Source organism: Dermacentor albipictus, chromosome 6 (genome assembly GCF_038994185.2).
Source record: "Dermacentor albipictus isolate Rhodes 1998 colony chromosome 6, USDA_Dalb.pri_finalv2, whole genome shotgun sequence".
NCBI lineage: Eukaryota > Metazoa > Arthropoda > Arachnida > Ixodida > Ixodidae > Dermacentor > Dermacentor albipictus.
In genome coordinates this window covers 129,995,565-130,021,849 of record NC_091826.1, presented here as the reverse complement: position 1 = coordinate 130,021,849, position 26,285 = coordinate 129,995,565, and the positions used below count along the sequence as shown (strand labels likewise).

The 26,285-nt window shown below is 50.1% G+C and overlaps 1 protein-coding gene and 1 long non-coding RNA gene across 6 annotated transcripts in view; one reads left to right on the top strand and one right to left on the bottom strand.

Moving 5' to 3' along the window:
- The window catches only part of LOC139061367 (uncharacterized), a 409,988-nt gene that overhangs the window by 368,523 nt on the left and 15,180 nt on the right, over positions 1–26,285 (bottom strand). For 3 of the 5 annotated variants that reach the window (XM_070541328.1, XM_070541331.1, XM_070541332.1), the window contains exon 2: positions 7,277–7,348. The exons of the other annotated variants lie outside the window; for them this stretch is intronic. The gene's annotated coding sequence lies outside the window, so the exon portion shown is untranslated. The remainder of the gene's footprint in view (positions 1–7,276; positions 7,349–26,285) is intronic. 5 annotated transcript variants of the gene reach the window in all.
- LOC139061369 (uncharacterized) lies at positions 16,802–24,555 on the top strand. Its single transcript, XR_011515400.1, has 3 exons — positions 16,802–16,929; positions 17,251–17,336; positions 24,273–24,555. It is a non-coding gene; the product is annotated as an uncharacterized lncRNA (long non-coding RNA).

The window sequence follows — 26,285 nt, the reverse complement described above, 5'->3', positions numbered from 1 at the left end:
TCTGTTAGGCCGTTGGTTTGAGGGTGGTAGCTAGACGTTGTCTTGTGCACGGTGCTGGACGGTTGCAGAACTTGATTAAGAGCGCTTGAAAGAAATGCCTTGCCTCGGTCGCTCAAAAGAACGTGAGGCACCCCGTGACGTAAGTAGATAGCTTCCAAGAAGAAGGCCGCTACTTCTGATGCAGCTCCTGAACGTATTGAGGCTGTTTCAGCGTACCGGGTCAAGGGGTCGACTGCAGTGACGATCCATCTGTTGCCATCTGGAGTAGGTGGGAGTGGCCCGAAAAGGTCACTGCCGACGACAGAGAAGGGTTCTGCTGGGCAAAGTGGTTGTAGCGTCCCGACCGGAGCAGTAGTAGGTCACTCACGATGTTGGAAAAGCGTGCACGAGGCAACATATCTAGCTGTGTTCGTGGAAAGACCTGGCCAAAAGAATCGGCTGCGTATTAGCTAGTGCGTCTTGTGGTAGCCCAAATGGCCTGACGTAGGGTAATCATGTGAGGCCTGCAGAACTGCAACTCGAAGAGAACGCAGTAGAAGGGGAACCCATCGATGGTCTTCCGCGTGAAAAAATGTACCGGTAGAGCACGTCGTCTTCGAACTTGAACAGTTTGAGCTGTTTCCGTAGCCTGGCATTGGGTGGCGATGAAACACCGCTAAGGCGATTGATGATACTATGGCAATAGGAATCGGCGCGCTGGTACGTGGAAAGCACTGAAGGGTGGTTTGATGGAGTCAAGGAAGAAATGAGTGTAATAGACGATGTGTCCTCCATGCAGCCGATTTGACAAGGGGATGTGATGTGCTCCGATGATGGTGGTAATGGGCATCGTGAAAGAGCATCGGCATCTCAGTGCTTCCTTTCGCATTTGCATATGACATCAAAATTATATGCTTGTAATCGGAGTATCCAGCGGCCAAGGCGTCCAGACAAGTTTTTGATTGTCGACTACCAACATAGGGCATGGTAGTCGGTCACAACCGTGAAATGTCGACCGCGGAAATGTGGGCAAAATTTCTGAATGGACCAGAAAACAGCCAAACACTCTTGTTCGTTTCTCGAGTACTTCTTTTCCGCGGAAGTGAGAACGCGGCTTGCATGTGCAACAACCTTTTCGCAAAATTCGTGGTCGCACTGCAGCAGTACGGCACCAGTTCCTTCACCACTAGCGTCAGTATGCAATAATGTGGACGCCTTGTCATCAAAATGGCAAAGGACAGGTGGGGATGTTAGTGCGCGCTTGAGTTCTTGGAACGCGGCTTGACATTGATCGTTCCAATCAAAGAAACTGGAACTAGCAAGGAGCTTGTAGAGGGGTGAGGCAATGCTGGCAATGTTCCGGATAAAACGTCGACAGTATGAGACGAGTACAATGAAGCTGCGCAGTTCTTTTGCACGTAGTGGGCGTGGAGAGTTGAGCACTGCGGAAATTTTGTCCGGATCGCGCTGGATGCCGTCTTTGCTAAAGAGATGACCCAGGACTTTAATCCTTGTACTAGCTAAACGGCACTTCCTCGTGTTTATTTTAAGTCCGGCATTAGAAAGGCATCTGAGAACTTCATCTAAGCGTTGCAGATTGTCAGTGAAAGTCGAGGAAAACACAACGATGTCGTCGAGGTAACATAGAAAAGTTTTTCACTTGAGGCCGCGAAGAACAGGGACAATCATTCTTTCAAATGTGGCGGGGGCATTGCATAGACCCAAAGGGATTCTGTTAAACTCGTAAGGACCATTCGGAGTAGAAAAGGCGGCCTTTTCTTTGTCCGCTTCGTGCATCGGAATTTGCCAATATCCGGAGCGAAGATCAAGGCTGGAAAAGCATTGCGCGCCTTGCAAAGAATCAAGGGCGTCATCGATACGGGCACCGGATATACATCCTTACAGGTGATCTTGCTTAGCGCGCGGTAGTCAGCACAAAATCGTACCAATTCATCCTTATTCTGCACTAAAACGACGGGGGATGACCAAGAACTCGTGAAGGGACGTATGATGTTTCTATTCAGCATATCGGCTACGTTCTCCTCGGTGATTTTGCGTTCGGCCAAAGGACGACGGCGTACAATAGTATGGCCATCAGTGTCGATACGATGGAAGGCAACGGAAGTCTGTCCGAGTGACGAAGTATCCATATCAAAGAAGGCCTGATGATTCGTGAGCAATTTTTGCAACACTTCACTCTGAGCAGCTGTAAGGTCAGTACTTATCACGGAAGCACGGGCAGATGAAGCAGATTCGCCCTGTTGAGGAAGAACTTGCAACGCGGCAAGAGGAAGCTGTGAGACTGGTTGGGTATACCCACAACAGGTCACTGCGGAGCCTTGAGGTAGGAGGATTGTCTCAGTGGTTGCGTTTAAAGCGATGACTAACGTAGAGCTTTCTTTGAACAGCACCAGGCAGGAAGCGAAGACAATCCCACGGGCAAGACAGCGGCCGCAAGGAGTGATGAACGCGTCACCATTGGTGATATCCGTAGAAGAGAGACTTATGATTTTCTCGTGGCCTTGAAGCAGTACAGAATCGGCAACAGTGAGAAAACGGAGTCGTGGCTCATCGGCACTACCGCTCAATGAACTGTCTCGGTCATATGGACTACGCGTTGACGGCAAGAGATTAAAGCGGACGCTGACGAGAGAAAGTCCCAACCTAAAATTAGTTCACGAGCGCACGGGAATAACATCGTGAACTTAATGTGATGACAAATACCATCAATGAAGACGCGTGCTGTACATTGGGCTGATGGTCGACTGATTGCTCCATTAGCCACAATCAGGGATGATCCAATATAAGGCGTCTTCACTTTCCGCAGACGAGAGCACAGGTCCACCCGCATAACAGATATATAGTAGCTCCCGTGTCAATCAGAGCTAACAGACGCACACCCTCAAAAGACACCAATAACATGTTTGAAGGATGTTCAGGAGGACTTGGAGCACTTCGCGGCGATGCAGTTTTCCCTCGAAAAACTGCACTGGTTAGTTTTCCGGTTGCTGGACATGGAGTTGGGAGACAGGTCGAAGTGGCGAAACAGAACGTCGGAGCGGCGATGGGGAGCGGCGTCTCGAGGCACGTGTGTTCTGTGCGGTGTTGGAGAAGTCGGCCGGAGATGGAGATCGGCGAACGGGAGGATTATCGTCATAAGTGCGGCAGACGCGAGGAGGTGGCTCATCGCGTTCAAAGGCAGCGTAACCACGACGTTCGTCTTACTGACGGCGTCAGCAAACCCGGGAGATATGTCCTCGAAAGCCGCAGTAATAGCAAAGAGGCCTCGACGAACGCCAGGCAGAGTAGTAAGGCGGGTTCGGAGCTCGGGCGACTAAAGGTGCCAAGTGATCGTGAACAGGCGCAGGTGGTGTGATTGGAGACGGCGCGGCTGCCATTGCAGCAACCTGGGCGTAAGAAGCCGGTTGTGGGCAAGGAGAAGCGGTGGTATTCTGGGCGTTCTACGGGGAGGCCGGTTCCTCTTTAATAATGCCGCGCAGGTCAGCAGAAGCAGGTTGGACGTGAACGCTGCTGCAAGGGGGTGAGCCATGCGCTTGCAATTCCTCGCGAACTATGGCTCGTATGATAGACCGGAGCTCAATGCTGTTTGCCAGGGGGTTGTCGGAAAATTCCGGTTGCAAGCGGATCGATTGTGACCGCTTGAATTAGGTATGATGAATTAAGGGAAAAAATGATATAAATAATTTATTATTCGCAACTCAATTTTTTAACCTAAGAAGTTGTAGATGACAGCAACCCGGACCCTCACAGAAGGTCTTTAGAATAAAGAAAATTTAAATGCTTATTAGTCAGCTTTCGCCTGATGGCATGGAAGGAAACTTGATTAAATATATTCTTAGTGTAATTATAAGCCTATCCATTTGAAACTGTTCCATCTGAGTTGCCCCTTTGCGTGCTGATGCCGACTTGAAGGTGGTTTGTATTTGACCAACCGTCAAACAATCCGAGAGTTTCATTTCGGGAAGGCGAGTTACCCTCCTGCCTTTCACTTTCGTTTAAAACCACGCAAAAGAGTCAAGTTCTGCTTGAGCAGCGTCGTTAGTGCAAACCCAAGAGCTACCGTAACTCGCCTCGCCTGTATCGCTGTCATTCAGGCTTGGATACAAATGTAGATTTTAAATTGACGCATCACGAATCCAAAAAGAGCTGCCCGCGACTAGCACAGCCAGGTTTCTTTCATGTTGTACTTCGTTTTGTGAGGAATGAGGCAGGCCACCGATAAGTGCGACATACTAAAGAAAAGGACAGATAATGGAAGAGCGAAGGGCAAGGACCTAACCTAGGACGTGCCCGACTGGCTACCATACACAGGGGGAGAGAAAATTTTAATGATAATTTATTGACAAATGGGAGAGAAATGCGGTAACTTAAGCATTACGTCGAACCTCTGTATCCATGATTTATGCCACGTTTACCAAATCGCAAAGTGCTCTTGAGGAGCTAACTCGACACATGTCCTGTCTCTTCGAGGAGCGAAGTGTAACCGAAAGTAGAGTCAAGAGCAGACCGCCGTCCATTCATATATATTCTCCCACATGACCAGTTTGCCAACTTCACACGCTTACACTTTTTTTCCCTTTGACAATCCTAACACTAAGCATTCAAAGATAAACAGAGAGATAAGGAATAAGGAAGATAAGAAAAAGAATGAAGAGGTATCCAGAGAGAACACTGCAGTACACAAAGTGGAGACTCTTTCAAGAACTACAGTTGGTATTTTGTGGCCTTGTGCATCGAATAATGCTTAGGCCAAGTTCCCAGGATATTCTTTCTCCAGAATGGTCTGCCGTCGAAGCGCCTAATGTAGCTCACGGAGCAGAATGTTGAGTGTGGAAGTGGCAGAGATGGTGCTCTACACTGTGTCGTCACACACCGAAAATTCGCTCCGGGCCATTCCTAGAAAGCTGCGTATGCGACGCCCAGCCATAAGCAACATAGCAACATTATTTTGCAATGGCAGATTCCAGGTGAGAAAGAGGGTGATTATGGAGATGTAGAGACGCGATTATCTGCAGCAATTTAGAACTGAATGAATGAATAGCTTCATTTAAAAAATGAGAACCAAACGTCGGTGGAAGCACGTCTCAGCACATTGGGAAAGGAAACGAGGGACAAAAAGAGGGAAAATAGTCTAACCACACTTGGGCTGGTTCGCCGTGCGGCTAATTATGCGTTCCATGCAGAGACGCAAAGTATAGTTGCACATATTCACGGCTTCTCCGTTAGTCGTTGCACAATATACACCACAAGGTGTTGGAAATAGTCTGTGTCTGGCGAAATCGCAGTTAAGGGCCGAGAGAATGTAAGCGGGAATCAGTGAAACCAGTTTAATTTCAGTGCAGATGTGTGATGTAGCGAGCAAATCGAGTCACCACCCAGCATCCGTCCTTTGCGGTAGTATAAGCACCCACCGTTCTTGGTATTTAACGTTTACTGAATGCAAATCTTAGGGGCGGGGGGGGGGGAGGGGGCAGGGGGCAGGGGGCAATTATTCATCGGCCATACTTCGCCGCGTATTCCTTAGTGGCAGGCTCTGAATCACATCTGCGCTTTCACGACAACTTACGACCATACCGTGGCTCTAGCGGCTACGGTTGTCATACTCATGACTCTTGCTTTTGCGGGAACACTGTAAACATGGGTTTACTGAACAAGTTAGAGAACATACAATTTAGAACAGCGTTTCTCGTCTTACATACGCTGAACGCAAGCACCTTTGCAGTATGTTACGGTGCGTGTCTCTTCAAGACAGAGACGCGAACGCAAACATTCGAACGCGTTCGTAGACAGGACACTCTCAAGGCAATCAGTCTTGGGCCTCGTGCTGAGCAGGAGCGTACTTGCGGTTCCGCGATGAAAACTAAAATAAACCCCTTGAAGAAGTATGTATCAGTACGTCGCTGGTGCAGAAAGTCATGGTGGCGAGTGCCTTGTGTTCTGTGTATAACAAGCTGCGAGAACTGAAAAACTCGCCATTTTCGGTTTTCGTCATTCAGTAACCTGCTACGTGCATCGGAAGTGCGATGCCATTTTGTCGATACATGGTGTCTGCCCCTATCGGCAGCGACATGACCTGAAATATAGCATCCTTATGTCATTTCTTTAAAAAAATCACTATTTCTGTATATGAGTATTGAAGTCATGATGAAACTGTTGCTGGTTTGAAGTTATGAATGAGCGTTCTTGGTTTAAACCAACAAAGCAAGAAAAACATACAAGGGCATGTCTCATTTTTGTCGAGCGTTTCAGTTTTAACCGATAAGAGTAAGTGAAAGCAAATTTACAATAAAGCTAAGGCGACGATCTGCACGCAGCCCACGAGCACTTTGATGAGAGTAGCCTGCCAAAGTTAGCCATGTGTCCGCTAGCGGCTCAAGCAATCTCTACTTTTCGTCCGTTCTGCCTGCGTCAGCGAAAAAAAACGAGAAGGCAGATAAATCGAAGGTAGCGGAGGGAGGCGGTAGTGCAGTGGTTAGCGTGCCCAGTTCCCAAATGTAGAATGCTGCAGATATATGGGTTCGAATTATGTGGCTTGTTTGTGAAGACACCTCTCTGTGCTCTCTGGGGATGGCGAAGCTCAGAATGAGTCGGCGGCTTGACAACGGGCGCCGTCAGAGTAACAGAATAAGCGGGTGTGCAATGTCGCATCTAAATCTGAAAGTATATTCAGAGCAAATACAGTATGCTCCTATCGAAAAAAAAGTGATGAATAACGAGCGGTGTTGTTGAACGAGGTTGCAGACCGATAATATCACCAAAGGCAGGGCCACGTTCCTATCCCGGTAATAAGAGAAAATTTACATCGACAGCATGTCAACTAGCGTGTAATTGATACTTCATTAGGGTGGTTGCGTGTCTGCGTTGTGTCTAACACGAGTGAGTAGTGTATGCAATGACACTGGAGAGAAAGCGGTGGGCGAAGTACACTAAAAGTACTTGAGGATAGCCATATTGAAGGTGAACACCATGATGAAGAAAGCCTGCGACTTCAGTTGCTCAGGTCGCCAGAAAGTCTTGAGTGGTAGCGTACCGTTGGGCGTATTTTGTGAACACAGCGATAGACACGCAGTTTGCGAAAGCGAAAAGAGGAATAAGGCCGAGTGAGTGGAAAATTGGATTAATGAAAGAACTCGTGTGGTATATCAAGAGATTGAAGAAGGTAATCAGGTTAGATGGACGGCCTTTTCAAGCTCTGGCATAGTTTGAAAAATGAATGAGGCGAAGTATAACGCCCAAAATAGTGTACGCCAACCCAAATGAAGCAGCCTGGTCGTACTTGCGCGACACGCCACGGTTGCCTGCCACCAGGACATCATGAAGTTGCGGCGATGGCAGTTTACATCGGGTGCTAGAAAATAAAAAAGCGCACATCAGCTACGTCCGAGGGACGTTTCTACGGTACGAAATCACAGGCCCTCTAACGTAAAACTATTCCAATATGTATTTATTGCAATATCCTGACGTCAAATTTGCGTAACCGTCGACACAAGCATCGGGCGGTCACCCGTAGGGTTATCTCAAAAAACCAATCAAACGCTCTTCTCGTTCGTAGGAGGTCACTTTTGTTTGCTTGAAAAACGAATAACATTGCGTACACTGAGCGGCTTCTCTTATCTAATTGGCTCACAAGAGGCGAGGAGCACGCTCAAATGGAGAGGCATTCGATGGGGCTGAGCCACTGCACTGAGAATCGGTAACTGTATGAAGAGGGTCAGCAAAAGTCTGTGATTGGTCCGCTTTCCCTTACTTAGCTTACGGTGGCTCGTCGACAATCGCGGTGGCATGCAACGGAAGCTTAAGAATGACGCTAAAACGGATCCTCAGCAAAGAAGAGTTGGCAGAACGAGGTTGTAAGCGTGCCGAAAGCGCTCGAAAACGTTACACGCGGCCACGCAAAAAGTTTTATTACACACAAATAAACCCATGCTCTCCGGCAGGTGCGAGCAGCCATTGCCTGAGCGATCGGCGGCAGCCATCTTTTATTCCTTTCGGAACGGGGCAGCCTGCAGCTATTTAGAAGAAAATTCAGTTTTGTTCGGCATATTGATGCATCTTTAACGCGTACACGTCACTTTGACGCGGTGAGTTTTTGCGGTTTTGTGACGTCGTGCGACAGGCAGGTGAAATGGTGCAGCCCGAAAACTTTCGACCAATAGTCGACGTCTAAGGGCGAAAAGGCGTCGAATCAGAAATAACTATTTTTTCTTTTGTTTGGTCAAATCAGGCGTAATCAGTGTGCGCGCGTCATATTAGGTGAGGAGGTATCGCGGTTTTGGTGACGTCGCGTGACAGACAGCTGAAGTGGGAGTGGTCCAAAAAGATTTCTCACCAATCGCGGAGGGCTGATTGCGGAATTGGAATAGAAATGTTTGGAATAGTTTTACGTTATAGCGTCCCACATCCCGAAAAAAAAAGCTTGCGAAAAGGGGCATCCGAAGCCCGAGCACTACAGAGTTTGTTAATCAATTGTTTAGGATGACGTCAGCATTTATTTCTAAGAAAATGAGTTAAAGTTGCGCTTATTTGCATTACAATGGCGGGCATAATCAGGCAAAAAGTGAAACCATTTCACTAAAGGGTGCCTGAGTACTCTCTGTGCGTTACGTAAGAATAAGATAGCAAAAATACAGCATTATTAGAGAATATAATTCGAAAACAATTCACTTATTAACACAGTGCCGTAAAAAGGAAGTGCCCCCCCCCCCCGATATAGCTGTGGAGGACGCAAATAATGAACAGGCTGAAAGTGCAGTAACCTTGATATACAATTGGCGTCTTGGCAGCAGGATAAAGTTACTCCAGAAGGCAAAAAGTCTAGTGGGCGGATCAGACAGTTGGATAGCTATAGGGGCTTGTTGGTGGGGCTCTCGCAGTGGTGAAACCCCGCGAAGGACGTGATGACGCCACGACGACACGTGACCTTACGTCAAATAATGAAAGCATTTTTTGTTAAACGACGCTTTCTTCACCTCTTCCTTCGACTTTTCCAGTGCTGCTTCTGCTGCTGTCCTGCACGCCGCGACGGGAGAGGGCGTGCATATACATGGAAGTAACGGGGAAGATTGGAAAGGTGACGCGAGAAACTCGTTTGGGCCTTTCCATCGCGTTACGTGTGCACAGTGCTCTCTGGAGCTCAATGGGTGTCGTTACATTAGCCTCTTTACAGCTGTAATTATCTGTGACCCCCGCCTAAGCATTGTACAAACTTTCGTTCTACAAACCGTTCTACTAACGTGCAAGTCCTGAAGAGAGGTAAACAGAATGGTAGATGTGGAGCAAGGAGATGAGGCAGCAAATGCATAAAACTGGCGCAATCGCGAAACGAGCAAATATCAGCCTTGCCACTCTTCACGCGCAGTTCGGAAGGAAAGTCGGGACATGGAAAAGGTCACGTTAGGGAAACGAGGATAAAGAAAGGCTACTACCATAGACAGGACAACAGTTGTGGGCAATCTAAACGTATGGTACTGAACGTTTCTGCTATTTCTGAAAAATAAACACTACGCGACTTTGTCAAGCGAAAACTGACACAGGGCGTGCAGATGCAAAGCCATATTAAATCACTGCAGGGTCTATGCAACACTACGGAAGAGGTCGCACTTCAAATCAACCCTTCTTTGCCCACCGCGGTAGCTATGCATCTATGGCATTGCTCGACGTCATGGTTTCTATCCCGGCCGCGGGAGCTGGATTTCGACGGGAGCGAAATACAAAAATGGTCGTGCACGTTAGGTTAGCTTTAGGTGCACATTAATAAACAGCAGGTTGGGATGACAAGGAGGCAGCTGTTCGCGCTTACAGAGAGGTTCTTCGTGTAGAGAACATCATTATGGAAGCAGAATGATGGCAAGCTTCTTGTATTAGTTTGGGCGCGCTTGTAATCTGGCCTTCCAAAAAATTAACTAGCGGAATCAGTTTGCTTCCTTCCCGCTACTGACGAGCAATGGTGGCCGTGTCTAGAACTCCTATAAAAGCCATGTCTTCGCCAACTTCTGTAACTTCCTGCTCAATCGGCGACCTTGAAAGGCAGTCGGTCGGACTTGTACACCACTGTAATATCGAATTTTTGAAGCCTTAGGCTCCAACGCGCTAGTCGACCGAACGGATCCTTCAAGTTCGTCAGCCAGCAAAGTGAGTGATGATCGCTGACGACACTGAAGGAACGACCATAGAGATATGGGCGAAACTTCATAACTGCCCATACCACCACAAGGCATTCTTTTTCTGTGGTTAAGTAATTAAACTGCGCACGTGAGAGCATCCTGATTGCGTATGTAATAACTATCTCGGCTGAGTCTTGCCACTGCACGAGCGCCTACGTTGCTAGCATCCGTATGAATCGTGGTAGGAGCATCCTCGTCAAAGTGAGTCGGTACAGGATGTGCTTGCAGGCATTGTCGGAGATAATAAACGCTGCTTGTTCTTCTTCGCCCCATACGAAGGCAAGGTCTCCTCTTATAAGGCACGCTAAAGGTGAAGCTATATGCGAAAAATTGGCAAGAATCTTCTGCAATACGCGCAGAGACCAAGGAAACCCCTCACTGCCTTCTTGTCCGTTGGCGCTGGAAACATTGCAACGGCAGTGATCCTGTCGGGGTCAGGGCCGCCGCCTTGATTACTCACAACATGACCTAGGAACTGGAGTTCCTCGAAACCAAAGTGACACTTTTCTGCTTTCAGTGTTAGGCTGGTGGGCCGTATCGTTTGTAGAACTTCCAGCAGCCGTCTCAGATGTTCCTCAAACGTTTCCGAAACAACTATGACGTCGTCAAGTTATACGAGGCATGTCTGCCACTTCAGGCCTGACAGAACCGTATCCTTGAGTCGTTGAAAAATTGCTGGAGCTGAACATAAACCAAACGGCAGGACCTTAAATTCGTAAAGCCCATCAGGCGTTACTAAAGCAGTCTTTTCTCTGTCTTTCTCGTCAACCTCGATTAGCCAATAGCCGCTTTTTAGATCCACCGACGAGAAGTAGCGGGCATACTTCAGCCTGTCGAGGGAATCCTCGATACGTGGTAATGGGTTATACGTCTTTTTTTGTCGCCCGGTTCAGCTTACGGTAGTCGACACAAAAACGTAGACTGCCGTCTTTTTGACCATCACTACCCGCGATGCCTACGGGCTATTTGATGGTTGGATAATGTAGTCGTCAAGCATCGTTTTCACGCGCTCTCGGATCGCTTCGCGTTCTTTTGGTGCTACGTGGTACGGTTTTTGTCGGATTGGTCTCGCTCTCTCCTCCGTGATAATCCGTGTTTCGTCAGTGGCGTCTGCCCGACTCTGAATGTCGACGAGAAGCAATCGCGAAACTGGTGCAACAGGTCCACAAGACGCTGCCTTTCCGCTTGCGATAAGCTCGCGCTCACGTCAAGAACAGGTGCCAGTGCCCAAGCGTTTTGCTCTCCCTGTTCATTCGCATTCGCCGAATTCCGCAATCTCGTCGAGGTAAGCAACTGCTGGGCCTTATGCAATGTGTCGTCCTTTCTTGCTGAATTTTGTCAGCAGTAGCTCTGTTTGCCCATGCCCTACTAGGATGAGACTTCTGGGTATGACAATACCTTGAGTAAGCAAAAGCGTAATTATCTGCTCGTCATGACCTTCCCCATCGTACACTGTGTCGCACCTGACGGAAACAAGGCGGCAAGATAACAGTGTTACGCTTACGTCGTCCATGATGCGCAAGGACTTGCGTTACAGTACTGCACTTTCGTTCCCAGAAAAAGTTAGTATACTTTCTGGTGTGTTGATGACGGCGCCGTACTCGGGTAAGACGTCTATACCTAAGATTAAGTCTTGGCAGCAGTTGGGGAGAATAACAAAATTAGCGACGAATGACGAATCCTCTCTGTTGACCCTTGCAGTAAACTTGCCAGTCGTCAGTAGCTGCCCTCCAGCACGTCTAATGTGTGGCCCTGATCACTCAATTTTCACTTTGCAAAGTCTGTCCGCCCGTTTTTCACTTAGAGGAGGAGGAGGAGAAACATTTATTTAAAAAAAAGAAAGGACAAGCACGTGTCTTTCTGCTTGTGCGGGAAGCGCCCTTAGTCCAGGGCTCCTGCGGCTCTTGCTGTCTACCGGGCCCGCCGCACCAGTTGCTGCTGGTTGCGAGGGTCCGAACTAGTCAGCACGGCCTCCCACTGCTCGGGTGTGGGGTTGGGTATTTGCGGGGCCGCCTTCACGTTGGGGCACGCCCATGTGGTTTGATATAGGGAGGCGTAATCATTTGCATATTGCATATCACTTGCATATGTTTTTGCATATTGCTGGACGACGTCGGTCGCTTGTTGAAGGGCGTCTTGTTTCTCTCCTTCGGAACCAGCGGTGGTCCAGATAGTGATGTCATCGGCGTATATTGCATGCCTGATTTCTAGTATTGCGTTGAGTTTGTCCGGTAATTTCTTCATAGCAATATTGAAAAGGGTGGGTGATAGAAAAGCACCTTGTGGGGTTCCTGTGTTGCGGGTAAGTAACGTCGTGGTTCTGAGTGAGCCAATGCCTATTGTGACCATGCGGTTGCTTAGAAAGGCGCGTATATAATTGTAAGCATTACGACCACACTTCGTGAGGCTTAGGTTTGTAAGGATGGTATGGTGAGCCACATTGTCGAAAGCGCCTTTGAGATCGAGTGCTAAAATCGTTCCGATGTTGTGCGGTGAGATGTGTTCAAGGACTTATTCGTTCAACTGAAGAAGGATGTCGTGGGTAGAATGGTGGGGCCGGAATCCGAACATTGTTTCGAAAAAGAGGTCGATAGATTATAGGTAAGGTTGAAGCCGGTTCAGAATGACAGGAGCTTGCCTAGGCATGAAGTCAGTGAGATTAGACTCATATTTTCTAAGCTGGAGAGTTTGCCTGGCTTCGGAATGAGTATGATGTCCGCGTGCTTCCAATCTGCTGGTAGTGTACCCGCTTCCCAGTGATGATTATAGAGGTCAGTAAGAGATTGAATGGTGCCATCATCCAGATTGCGCAGGAGCTTATTATTTATTTTGTCCTTGCCTAGGGTGGTGTTTCGTGTGAGTGCATAGAGTGCTTGTTGCACCTCACGGATAGTGATCGGTTTGTCGAGGTCGTAATTGTCGCTCCCGCTGTAGGTTGGAGGCTGTCCTTGTGCGGGTTCGAAATCACCTATGTACCGCGCCCGCAACTCCTCCAGGATTTCATCATCAGAACCCGGATGGTTGTGGAGGATACGTTGGATTGTTTGCTGGCTAATTGCTTTGCTTTGTGTGGGGTCAAGAAGATGGCGTAGCAGCGACCATGTTTTGGCCGTGCTAAGATTACCCTGCAACTTGTTGCATAGTTGTCGCCAGTTGAGATGGGTGAGCTCCCCAGCATACGATTCTGCGGTTGCCGTGAATTTCGCTACACGTAGTTTCAATTTACGATTATGTTTTTGGCGCTTCCATCTCCTAACAGGCCTCGACGTGCTTCCCAGAGGTGAAGAAGGTGCGGGTCTACGGCCGGTATGTCTGTGGTGAGTGTGATCTGTTTTGAATGTCTGGCTACGTCTTGTTAGAGCTCTCGTACCCACTGCTCGAGATCCGTAATACCCGTTGAGGAGCCATCCGCTCGCTTTTTGCGAAAAGCTGTCCAATCTGTGTTGTCTTTTTATCGGGTGGCGTGCATGCGTAGCGTTCAATGTGGTGGCAAGTATGCAGTGGTCACTGCCCAGAGTTTCCTCCGTGTTGTGCCAGGCAGCTTGCTGTATCCCTTTAGTGAGGGTGAGGTCAGGGCATCTATCTCGGGAGACGCTGTTTCCTAGACGTGTGGGGTAGGCGGGGTCTGTGAGGATAGTGAGACGGTGCTGCTGTATCGTGCACTGGAGTGCAGTGCCTTTTGATGTGGCTGTCGTGTAGCCCCATGCCTGGTGAGCAGCGTTGAAGTCGCCTATAATCAGCAGACTATTATTTTTGGCTATGCCAATCGCTTTAGTGATCAAGTTAGCGAACTTGGCCTGCTTCTGCTTGGGTGGGCTGTATATATTCAGTATTAAAAGGCTCTTTCGGCCTCGTTGGAGCGGCAGGATCTCAATTAGGTTATGATCGACGTCACTGCCGTCTATTGTGTGTTGTACGGTTGTGAGCGTTTTAGCTGCGTGGCCGCGCGGCTTTCAGGCGTGGTGGTATGTGTGTTGTAGCCAGATTGAGTTGGGTGTGTGCCTGTTTCCTGTAGTGCGATTACGCTTGGTGTCGTTTTGGAGTTACTTATGTACTGTCTCAGTGATCCTTGCTTGCGTTTGTAGCTGCGGCAATTCCATTGCCAGATTATGAGTGGGCTTTCGTTCCTGTAGTTGGTTTTGCTATTCGTCCTGGCTGACGGGCGGATCGGCAGGGTGTCCCTGCTCTACTTCCTGTTGTACTAGTGTTCTGACTTTCTTGCGTCGCTGATCTTTTGCGAGCCGTGTCTCTTCAATAACACTTGCCAGTTGCTGGATGCTTCGTTGCATTGCTAGAAGCTGCCGTGGCAGTACATCAACTTTCTCCTCGACTTGAGCGATTTCTGTCGGTTTTGCTGATTCTGCGAGAATCATGGGTTCAGAATGTTCCGAAGATGATGGCATTGAGGGTGGGGTTATTGGTGTGGAATGCTGAGTGGCAGCACGAGTCGCGTATAGTTCTGCAATCTGCGTACGAAGTTTGTTGTTTTCTTCATGAAGGCGTTTGTTTTCTTCTCTGATGGCCTTTAGTTCAGCTAGGATTTGCAGTTGAACATCAGTATTGTGTATGGGTGAAGAATTATGTGGGGTGGGTGCTGACGTGTGTAGACGTGATGAGAGGGTGTTGTCTTGGTGGACTGCGTGAGAGGGGAAAAGCCGTGCTGACCAGCTCACCGCTTGTGATCTCTGTACAACAGGTCCGCTGAGGTTCCGGGTCGCTCCTTGTCGGTTCCGCGAGTAGGAGCGAGACCTGCAGCGGGAATGCTTCCGTTGCTGGTCTGTACGTGACCGAGACTTCGACCGTGAGTAGTCCCGCTGAGGATGCCTTCTTCAGTCGATCAGGGCACTCATTGGAAGCCGTAGGATGAGGCCCCTGGCATAAGGCGCACCGGGGGTGACAGGGGTGGTTCTGAGTGGGGTTCCGTGTACCACACTGGGGGCATACGTTTGCTTCTGGAGTTGGTCGTACATCGGTCCGGTGGCCGACTTGGTGGCAGATGCGGCAGAAATGCGTGGTTGGTCGGTATGGTTTGCATCGTACTTCACCGCTGTAGTATCGCACGTAGAAGGGTACAGCCTTGCCAGTGAATGTGATCACTGCCGCAGCGGTTTGTCCGAGCATACGGGCATGTAAGATTTCTCGGCCAGGTGCATAGAGCCCGTTAAGGAGGACTTCTGTGGGTGTTCCTGCGGGAATGCCGTGAATGACCCCTTTGACGGAGCTGTCGGGTGCCGCCACGTATGCCGTGACTGCAAATTCTCGACCGCCCAGGTGAATTGTAGTGATGTGACGGATGCTCATAGCTAGCTCTTCGTTTGGTGTGCTAGCAATAGCGATGTTTTGTACTGGGTCAATTCTTACAGTAATGGTCCGTACGTGCTCAGTAGTGGGGTGCTGACATGCCAGCTTGATGCCTTCAGCAATGTGTGGCGTGGCCCAGGTGGCAAGGTTGAGTCCCTCTCAGGGACGGATGATTACCTTGAGGTCGTTTCGAGGCAGCGGTCGGAGTCGGGGTTGTCGGGGAACCGATGGGTGTCGGGGTTGGAGGGGTGGATTGGTGGGAGTCGATGTTTTCTTCCGACCGTACTTAACAGTGAGCCAGTCTCCGCCGGCAGGTTCATCAGGAACTGGGATTTGTGCGTGCTCGAGATTCATCTCGGTGCCATCACTGGTGGCCATCGGTGCGCAGAACTAGATCAAGGTCTTCGGCTAGACCATACCCGTCGTTAGGCTTAGCTGGGCGGGCGCCTCTTGCGAAGTTCAGAGTCCGGTAATTCGTGGAGCAAGCGACTCACAGTATAGCCTTGGGTGTCCACGTGTTCCGCTCGACGTAAGGAGTCGGTTGAGGCTGGTTGTGGCGGCGCTGACGTCAATTACCCAGGGTTTAGCGATGTAAAGGCGGCACCCATGTGCGGTGCAACCGTGCGCAGCCTCTTCTTCTTCCCTGTCCATTTTTCACTTACAATCGAAAAGTCCGCGCCACTGTCTACCAGCGCCATCACGTCGTGGCGGTCAGTTGAGACAGTAACATCGGCGCTAACAATCTCGTTTGTCTTCAAATCATCCGGCTATATTGGCTGTTCGTTCGACGCCAATGGGGGATTTCCGACACTCCGACGTGTGGCAACTACCCCCCCCCCCCCTAGATCGCGGCCTTCTGTTTCCCCGGCGTGGGCTGGGAGATCGCCTCGGGCCACGTCGGTGGAGCTGCGTCTTTCAGCTGGAAAACAGTGTCCCGGAGAAGGAGAGCGTGACCGGTAACCGGGAGAATCGGCTTGCCAGCTCGTCGAAAACGCGTCAATTTGCGTTAACACATTCTACCTGAAAGCATTGACATATCGTGGCTTTATTTTTTTGAGTTGTTGTATACACAGTTGGTACAGTTACAACTTTTTTATGCTATGTGCATCTTGCAGTTTCTGTGCGTAAATGTTTCCACAATAATAATTTCTTTGGAATGCACAATCATCGATTGTTATTTGCTGTTCTGCCTTACCTTTGCTAGGGCTTTCATTCCTGCCTTAATGCAACCATTGTACTAGCCACATTGTGTATGTTAGTGTTTTTAGCTTTAAGTTCCTTTTGCTTGCATTTATTCTTATTTTTTTCAGACATGACAGCTCTCACTTATGGAGGGCTGGGACTCACGATGCTTTACTTTGGGCATCGTACCCAGTGTTTTCAGACAGCTTGGGTGGAGACTTCTGCATCAAGGTCAGTGGCAGAAAATGAGCCTCGGACCTGCATGTCTACAGTGCCATTAAAGGTAACATTAGAGGGCTGTTGTTTGACTAGGTATAAGTGCACTGATTCTTACTTCCAAAATTCATGGTGTTCGGAATGAAACGAAATTGATGGGGATGTTTTAAAGAGAAAATTGTAATGCACCTAGTGTTGGCTACAGTTTGGTGGATGGAAATTTTTATATAAAACTTCCTCCTCCGTGCAGTTCCATAGAACTGAGTTTCCACACATCTAATTTATTAATTGCAGAACTGTTTGTATGTGACAATGCTTTGGATATCAGCCAGAACTGCTGATACTCTATGTTACTTGCATTGTTTAACTAGGTGATTTGGTTTTCCAGAAGTTATTCTACAAGGAAAAACGTGACGAACTATGCCGTTTGTCAAGCAGCAGTCGCCTGGTTGGAGAATTGCCCTTTACAAGCGGGTAAGAAGTTGGCATGTTGTGTTATGCTTATTGTTCAGTTAGTTTTTATTCAGAAATTTAAGCTACACTAATGTTATTGACTAAGTCAGCATTGTGTAGCATGTTTACACTTCCATAAAATTGACTGTTGGTTCTACATGAATTTAGTGCATGGTACATGATTAATATTTTGTCTTGGGGTTCTAAACTCTACCTACGTCAACTGTCACATGTGGTCTTCAAATACCTATGGCCAATGGCCAGATAACGTCCAAGGATCATCTGTGCATGCTGTTCTGACATGTCTTACTGTGGTCCTTCGGAAACTAGTGTACATTGTGATATATGATATATGATATAATTTTGCGAACACCAAGTAGTGTAAGACATCAGCTATTGCAGTGGTAATTGGCGTTCAGGGCAGCTTGCCAACAAGCTGCAATATAGAAGAAAGCGATAATAACTTCCAAGCAGCAAAAGAACATGGAGATGCTTTGGGTGAACATGATTAGGCATTCCAATTTATAGAGTCAATTAAACCAGTCTTCTGGCATTATGCTATGCCTTCACTTTTATATTCTCGTCGCTTAATTATCGCGCTTGTTATTGTTGTATTTGTTTTTATGCCATTGTTCAGCCTTGAGGACAGCCACTGAAAAGCGAGGCTCAAAACAAGCAACTATGCATCGTGAATGTTCAGGTTCTAAAGTATTGTAATTTCATAACTAGCATAGAATCAGTCCTTGAAAGTGTCAGCATTACAGAAATTATGGGGTTATAAATATTGTCACGTGGTGGTGACGTTAAGAACACAGTAGCAATACTGTGATAGACAAAACTAACTTTTATTGGGCGAACCTGTGCCCACAAAACAGGCTACGCTTATAGCACAACGATAGCGGCGAACACGGTCGGCGATCGTCGAAAATCTGATCAGCGGGTCAAGCGCGTCGGCTTTTTATAGAGCAGTCATCGAATGTTCCAGACTAATCGTTGGCACCCGCGTGCCTTCCATAAAGTTCTACATCATTCGCGTCAGGCGAATAAATCAGATAACACAAGGTTCGGCAACAACAGACTGCGGATAGAAGCATCGATAACTTTCCAGAAACTTCGGATACATTCAAGCGCGTCCCGCGCTGTGCGATACGATTTCTTAGGCGGTGAAACCTGGTCGCCCGATAAATATAAATACACGTGTCAATACCCCCCTCTTAAAAAGCATCGTCCCGATGCTACAGAGAGAGCGAAACACAAAGGGACACTTATTAAACATAAGTAACAAAACAACGAAAAGAAATAAACTCCAAAGGTCAGTTACGCGAAGTGCCAAAGTTCGTCAACGCTGGTGGTACGGCTTGAGCCGCACAACGTGGACAATTTCAGGTCGTGAGCGGCGCCGCTGTGACAGCGAAATGCCATCTGGCACGACCTCGTAGTCCAGTGCACCAATACGTCGAATGATCTTGTACGGTCCAAAATAGCGACGCAAAAGCTTCTCGCTCAGTCCTCGTCGGCGTATAGGGGTCCAAACACAAACACGGTCACCGGCCTGGTACTCAACAAAGCGTCGTCGGAGGTTGTAGTGTCGGCTGTCGGTCCTCTGCTGGTTCTTGATCAGCAGGCGGGCGAGCTGTCGGGCTTCTTCGGCGCGCTGGAGATGGCTAGCGACGTCGAGATTTTCCTCGTCAGTGACGTGGGGCAGCATGGCGTCGAGCGTCGTCGTCGGATTCCTGCCGTAAACCAGCTTAAACGGCGTGATCTGTGTTGTTTCTTGCACCGCCGTGTTGTAAGCGAATGTTACGTACGGCAGGACGGCATCCCACGTCTTGTGTTCGACGTCCACGTACATCGCTAGCATGTCCGCAAGGGTCTTATTCAGCCGCTCCATAAGACCATTCGTCTGCGGGTGGTAGGCCGTTGTCCTCCTGTGCCTTGTCTGACTGTAGTTCAGAATGGCTTGGGTGAGCTCCGCTGTAAAGGCCGTTCCTCTGTCGGTGATGAGGACTTCTGGGGCACCATGTCGCAGCAGGATGTTTTCGACAAAGAATTTCGCCACTTCGGCTGCGCTACCTTTCGGCAGTGCTTTAGTTTCAGCGAAGCGGGTGAGGTAGTCCGTCGCCACGACGATCCATTTATTTCCGGTTGTTGACGTCGGAAACGGTCCCAGCAAGTCCATGCCGATCTGCTGGAATGGTCGGCAAGGAGGCTCGATTGGCTGTAGTAATCCGGCTGGCCTTGTCGGCGGTGTCTTGCGTCGCTGACAGTCTCGGCATGTTCTGACATAACGGGCGACGTCGGCGGTCAGGTGCGGCCAATAATACTTTTCTTGTATCCTCGATAGTGTCCGGGAAAATTTTAGGTGTCCAGCGGTCGGATCGTCATGTAGGGCGTGCAATACTTCTGGACGAAGTCCTGACGGGACAACAAGAAGGTAGTTGGCGCGGACTGGGGAGAAGTTCTTCTTCACGAGTAGATTGTTTTGAAGCGTGAAGGAAGATAATCCGCGCTTAAATGCCCTGGGGACAACGTCGGTGTGCCCTTCCAAATATTCGACGAGGCCTTTTAGCTCCGCGTCTGCCCGTTGTTGTGCAGCGAAGTCTTCCGCGCTTATCATTCCGAGGAAGGCGTCGTCATTCTCGTCGTCTTGCGGCGGCGGGTCAATGGGGGCGCGTGATAGGCAATCGGCATCGGAGTGTTTTCGTCCGGACTTGTAGGTGACAGTGATGTCGTATTCTTGTAGTCTGAGGCTCCACCGCGCGAGTCGTCCTGAAGGATCCTTTATATTCGCTAGCCAACACAACGCGTGATGGTCACTGACGACTTTGAATGGCCTGCCATAAAGATAAGGGCGAAATTTAGCTGTAGCCGAAACGATGGCGAGGCATTCCTTTTCGGTCGTAGAATAGTTGCCTTCCGCTTTTGACAGCGACCGGCTAGCGTAAGCTATCACCTGTTCGACTCCGTTTCTCCTCTGGACTAGAACGGCACCGAGGCCTAGGCTACTGGCGTCAGTATGGATTTCTGTATCGGCGTACTCGTCGAAGTGCGCAAGTACCGGCGGCGACTGCATGCGTCGTTTGAGTTCTTCAAATGCGTCGGCCTGCGGTGTTTCCCACTTGAACTCGACATCACATTTCGTTAGATGTGTTAGCGGCTCCGCGATGCGTGAAAAGTCCTTGACAAAGCGCCTATAGTAGGCACACATGCCAAGGAACCTACGCACTGCCTTCTTGTTGATGGGTTGCGGGAACTGTGCGATTGCAGCTGTCTTTTGCGGGTCTGGACGGACACCAGATTTGCTGATTACGTGGCCTAGGAACAGAAGCTCATCGTAAGCGAAGCGGCATTTTTCCGGCTTCAGAGTAAGCCCTGACGACTTGATGGCTTCTAGTACTGTCGCAAGCCGCTTGAGGTGATCGTCGAAATTCCCGGCGAAGACGACGACGTCATCCAAGTAAACGAGACAGGTCTGCCACTTCAGTCCTGCTAATACTGTGTCCATGACGCGCTGGAACGTTGCCGGTGCCGAACACAGTCCGAATGGCATAACCTTGAACTCGTAGAGGCCGTCTGGCGTGATGAAGGCGGTCTTTTCGCGATCCCTTTCGTCGACCTCTATTTGCCAGTAGCCAGACTTGAGGTCCATCGATGAGAAGTATTTAGCATTGCAGAGCCGATCCAATGCGTCGTCTATCCGTGGGAGGGGGTATACGTCTTTCTTCGTGATTTTGTTCAATCGACGATAATCGACGCAGAAACGTAGGGTTCCGTCCTTTTTCTTCACTAAAACAACTGGAGACGCCCACGGGCTTTTCGACGGCTGGATGATGTCGTCGCGCAGCATTTCGTCGACTTGGTGTCTTATAGCTTCGCGTTCTCGCGTCGAAACTCGGTAAGGGCTCTGGCGGAGTGGTCGAGCGCACTCTTCGGTTATTATGCGATGCTTTGCGACTGGGGTTTGTCGAATCCTCGATGACGTCGAAAAGCAGTCTTTGTATCGTCGAAGCAGACTTCTGAGCTGTTGCTTCTTAATCACGGGGAGACTTGGATTTATGTCGAAGTCTGGCTCGGGAACTACGGTCGTCGGGGTAGATGCAACAGAATCCGAGAGGACAAACGCATCGCTGGTTTCCTGAAATTCCTCGATGTATGCGATCGTCGTGCCCTTGTTGATGTGCTTGAATTCCTGGCTGAAGTTTGTCAGCAACACCTTCGTGTTTCCTCCGTGCAGTCGAGCGATCCCTCTTGCGACGCAAATTTCACGGTCGAGCAGTAGACGTTGGTCGCCTTCGATGACGCCTTCTACGTCAACGGGTGTTTCGGGGCCGACCGAAATGACAATGCTGGAGCGAGGTGGGATGCTCACTTGATCTTCGAGCACCCTCAAGGCGTGGTGACTACGAGGGCTCTCCGGCGGTATCGCTTGATCTTCCGACAGCGTTATTGACGTCGACTTCAGGTCGATGATTGCGCCGTATTGGTTCAGGAAGTCCATGCCGAGAATGACGTCTCGTGAACACTGTTGGAGGATAACGAAGGTGGCAGGGTAAGTCCGGTCACGAACGGTAATTCTTGCCGTGCAGACTCCAGACGGCGTGATGAGGTGTCCTCCAGCGGTTCGAATTTGAGGGCCTTCCCACGTAGTCTTAACTTTCTTCAACTGGGCGGCGATGTGTCCACTCATGACGGAGTAATCAGCCCCTGTGTCGACTAAGGCAGTGACTGCGTGTCCGTCGAGAAGCACGTCGAGGTCGGTGGTTCTTTGTCTGGCGTTGCAGTTAGGTCGTGGCGTCGGATCACGGCTGCGTCGTGTTGAACTGAAGTTGGAACGTCGCGTCGTCAAGTCGTCGTTCGTCGGTGTAGTCTTGCCTTCCTGACTTCGTCGGGACGGCGGCGCGTCGTTGTTATGTCGTCGAGATCGTTTCGTCGTCGTCTTCGTCGGCGGCGGAGGATCTTCGTCAGTTTGACGAACAGCAACCGCACCTCCATCGGTTGCTGCTTTTAGTTTTCCGGATATGGGCTCGCTGACCGGCCCCGGGCTGGACCAGTGTATGGTCGGCGCTGCGGCGACAGGTAGCGGCCTGGTGATGGCGAACGGGACGGCCGTCGAGGGCTCCACTGAGTAGCGGCGAGGTAATCGGCGATGTCACGTGGGCGCTCGCCAAGCTGTGGACGCGGCGCGTTGACGGCGAAACCTCGCAGTCCCATCTCCCGGTACGGACATCGTCGGTAGACGTGACCCGCTTCTCCGCAGTGGTAGCAGAGCGGGCGGTGGTCAGGAGCACGCCAGATGTCCGTCTTCCTCGCGTAGGTGCGCTGGGCGACGGGTGGTCGTGCTGGCGGCGGCGGCGGCGGACGACGAAACTGTGGCGTGACAGGGCCCTGGCGTGGTCGCGGAGGGGGTCCTTGACGGCGTGCGACGGCGGCGTAGGTCATCGCTTGCGGCTCACGCTGCGGCGATTCAGGGGCTACTCCAAGTTGTTGTTGGAGTTCCTCACGCACGGCGTCGGCAATCGAAGCCACTTGAGGCTGTGATGATGGGAACAGCTTTTGTAGCTCCTCCCGCACGACAGCTCGGATAGTCTCGCGTAGGTCGTCGGCGGCCAGTGACTGAACTCCGGCGATGTTTGTCGAGGTCGTGCGGCGGTCGAATTGCCGGTTTCGCATCTCGAGTGTCTTCTCGATGCTGGTGGCCTCGTGAAGAAACTCGTCGACGGTCTTCGGTGGGCTTCGTATCATTCCGGCAAAAAGTTCCTCCTTCACACCACGCATCAGCAGGCGCACTTTCTTCTCCTCGGGCATTTCAGGGTCGGCGTGGCGGAAGAGACGGCTCATTTCTTCAGTGTAGATCGCGGTCGTCTCATTAGGTAGCTGCACCCGGGTTTCCAATAGCGCTTGGGCTCGTTCTCGGCGTACGACGCTTGCGAATGTCTTCAGGAAGCTGCTTCGGAAAAGTTCCCAGGTCGTTAGGGTGGCTTCTCGGTTCTCGAACCACGTCCTGGCCGCGTCTTCCAATGCGAAGAAGACATATCGCAGTTTGTCGTCGCTGTTCCAGTTGTTAAACGTAGCGACTCTCTCGTACGTCTCAAGCCAGCCTTCCGGGTCCTCGAAAGTTGGACCACGGAACGTCGGAGGCTCCCTGGGCTGCTGTAGCACGATGGGCGATGCCGGGGCTGCCATTGGGGTGGACTTGGTGGCAATCTTTCTGGTCGTCTCAGGCAAAAGTCCGTGCTCCGGGGGCAGTTGTTGAAGACGGCGGCTTGCTCAATGGTCCGGGACTGCGTTGGTGTTGTCTTTGCGTTCCGGGCTTGGATCACGGCTTGTCGGGGGCGTCCGGTACATGGACCAAAAGCACCTCCACCAGATGTCACGTGGTGGTGACGTTAAGAACACAGTAGCAATACTGTGATAGACAAAACTAACTTTTATTGGGCGAACCTGTGCCCACAAAACAGGCTACACTTATAGCACAACGATAGCGGCGAACACGGTCGGCGATCGTCGAAAATCTGATCAGCGGGTCAAGCGCGTCGGCTTTTTATAGAGCAGTCATCGAATGTTCCAGACTAATCGTTGGCACCCGCGTGCCTTCCATGAAGTTCTACATCATTCGCGTCAGGCGAATAAATCAGATAACACAAGGTTCGGCAACAACAGACTGCGGATAGAAGCATCGATAACTTTCCAGAAACTTCGGATACATTCAAGCGCGTCCCGCGCTGTGCGATACGATTTCTTAGGCGGTGAAACCTGGTCGCCCGATAAATATAAATACACGTGTCAATATACACTTGACTGCTCTCAGTGGGAAACAGCATCTTTTTGGATAGTGTCACCGCTATTTTTTATATGTAGACATGATTTCTTAATATTGTTTATGTTAAGCATATAACCCTTATTTGCTGATTTTACTCTAAATGAGGGTTTTCGTTTTGCCTTTCTTTTTGTTACTAGCGCAGGTTCTTCAAAAGCCACTGGGCCTGCCACCAGCTGACATGCCTTTCTTTGTCCTTCTTAGTTCTGTACCTTAGTCTTGTTATGATGCGAATGCAGGTCAGTTTTTCTAGACATATCATTCATAATATTATAAAGGAGATTTATTGGAGTTCGTAGCGACCACCGGTTCTAGGATGCACCGAGCAGTTCCTGAGCTCGAGCCTCTGCTGCGCGCTTGATGCTGCCGATGCTGCTGACCCAGTGCGCACGTTCGTTATCTTCCTTACAATGGCCCCGCGGAAATAAAGGAGCCATCCTGGCGACTTAGTTTTCTGGAAGAACGGTAGAATGATGATACGGCTTGAGACGCTGAACGTGAACGACGTCGCGGTTACGACGCCGCATGTCGGTCGGCGGTGTTAGCGGTTTAACCAGGTAACTAACGGGTGATGTTCTCTCGAGAACGCGGTATGGCCCGTCGTACTTCGGAAGGAGTTTTGAAGTGAGCCCAGGCGTGCGGTGTGGCCCTAAAAACCAGACGAGAGCGCCCGGGTGGAAAGTGGGAGCCGATTTCTGGGCATCTTGAACGGCTTTTTGACGGTTCTGGTCGTCCGAGGTGAATCGACGGGCCAGCTGACGACATTCCTCGGCGTGTCCAGCGGCTTCCGAGATCAGCAGGCATTCGGATGGGTCCGGCCGGTAGGGCAGAATGGTGTCGATTGTGTGCGAAGGATGACGGCCGTAGAGAAGGTAAAAGGGTGAGAACCCGGTAGTGGCCTCAGTCGCGGTGTTGTAGGCGTAGGTGACAAACGGAAGAACTAGGTCCCAATTAGAGTGATCAGATGAGACATACATGGCGAGCATGTCACCAAGAGTTCGATTAAAGCGTTCCATGGTACCGTTAGTCTGTGGGTGATAAGCAGTGCAGCGATGAACAATAGCGCATTCAGCAAGCAGTTGTTCGACGACTTCAGATAAGACGGCGCGGCCTCTGACACTTAAAAGTTCACGCGGACCTCCATGACGAAGGAGAAAACGGCGAAGAATGAAATTGGCGACCTCCTGCGCTGTAGCATTTGGTAGAGCAGCAGTCTTCGCATAATGGGTTAAGTGGTCTACCGCAACGATTATCCACCTGTTGTGGGTAGGAGTCAACGGAAGTGGCCCGTAGAGATCTATGCAGACGCGATCAAAGGGTCGGGATGGGTACTGTAAAGGCTGGAGTTCACCAGCGGAGTGGTGTGGTGGCGCTTTGCGGCGTTGGCACTCATGACAAGAGCAGACGAACTTTCGAACGAAACTGTACATTCCCCGCCAGTAATAGCGGTGTCGGAGTCTTTCGTAGGTCTTGAAGACTCCCGCGTGGCCACACTGAGGGTCGATATGGAACGAGGAGCAGAGCTCTGATCGCAAGATTCTCGGAATGGCCAGTAACCAGCTACGTACCTCTGGGGCATAGTTGCGTCGATATAGTAGCTGGTCTCGAACCGCAAAATGAGGAACTTGGCGCCGAAGCGCACGTGAGGCTGGAACTTTCGACGTATCCGAGAGAAGGTCGAGCAGAGATGCAGTCCAGGGATCATTACGATGTGCAGCAGCGATAGTGTCAAAGTCCAGAGAGGATAATGTGCATTCGCAGGAGGAGTCGTGACTGGCCTTCGGGGGAAGCGGTGATCGGGATAGCACATCAGCGTCGGAGTGCTTTCACTCGGAACAGCAAACCACGCGGATGTCGTATTCTTCGATTCCCAATGCCCAACGCGCAAGGCGGCCCGATGGATCTTTGAGTGTCGACAGCCAACATAGTACGCGGTGGTCGGCCACTACGTCAAACGAGCGGCCGTATAAATATGGGCGAAACTTGCCAAACGCCAATACAATGGCCAAACACTTCTTTTCTGTAACGCTGTAATTGGTTTCCGCCTTGGTTAACGTGCGACTCGCGTATGCGACGACGTATTCTGTGGCCAGGTTGACGCTGTGCCAATACAGCGCCAAGGCCTACGCGGCTTGCATCGGTATGGATTTTAA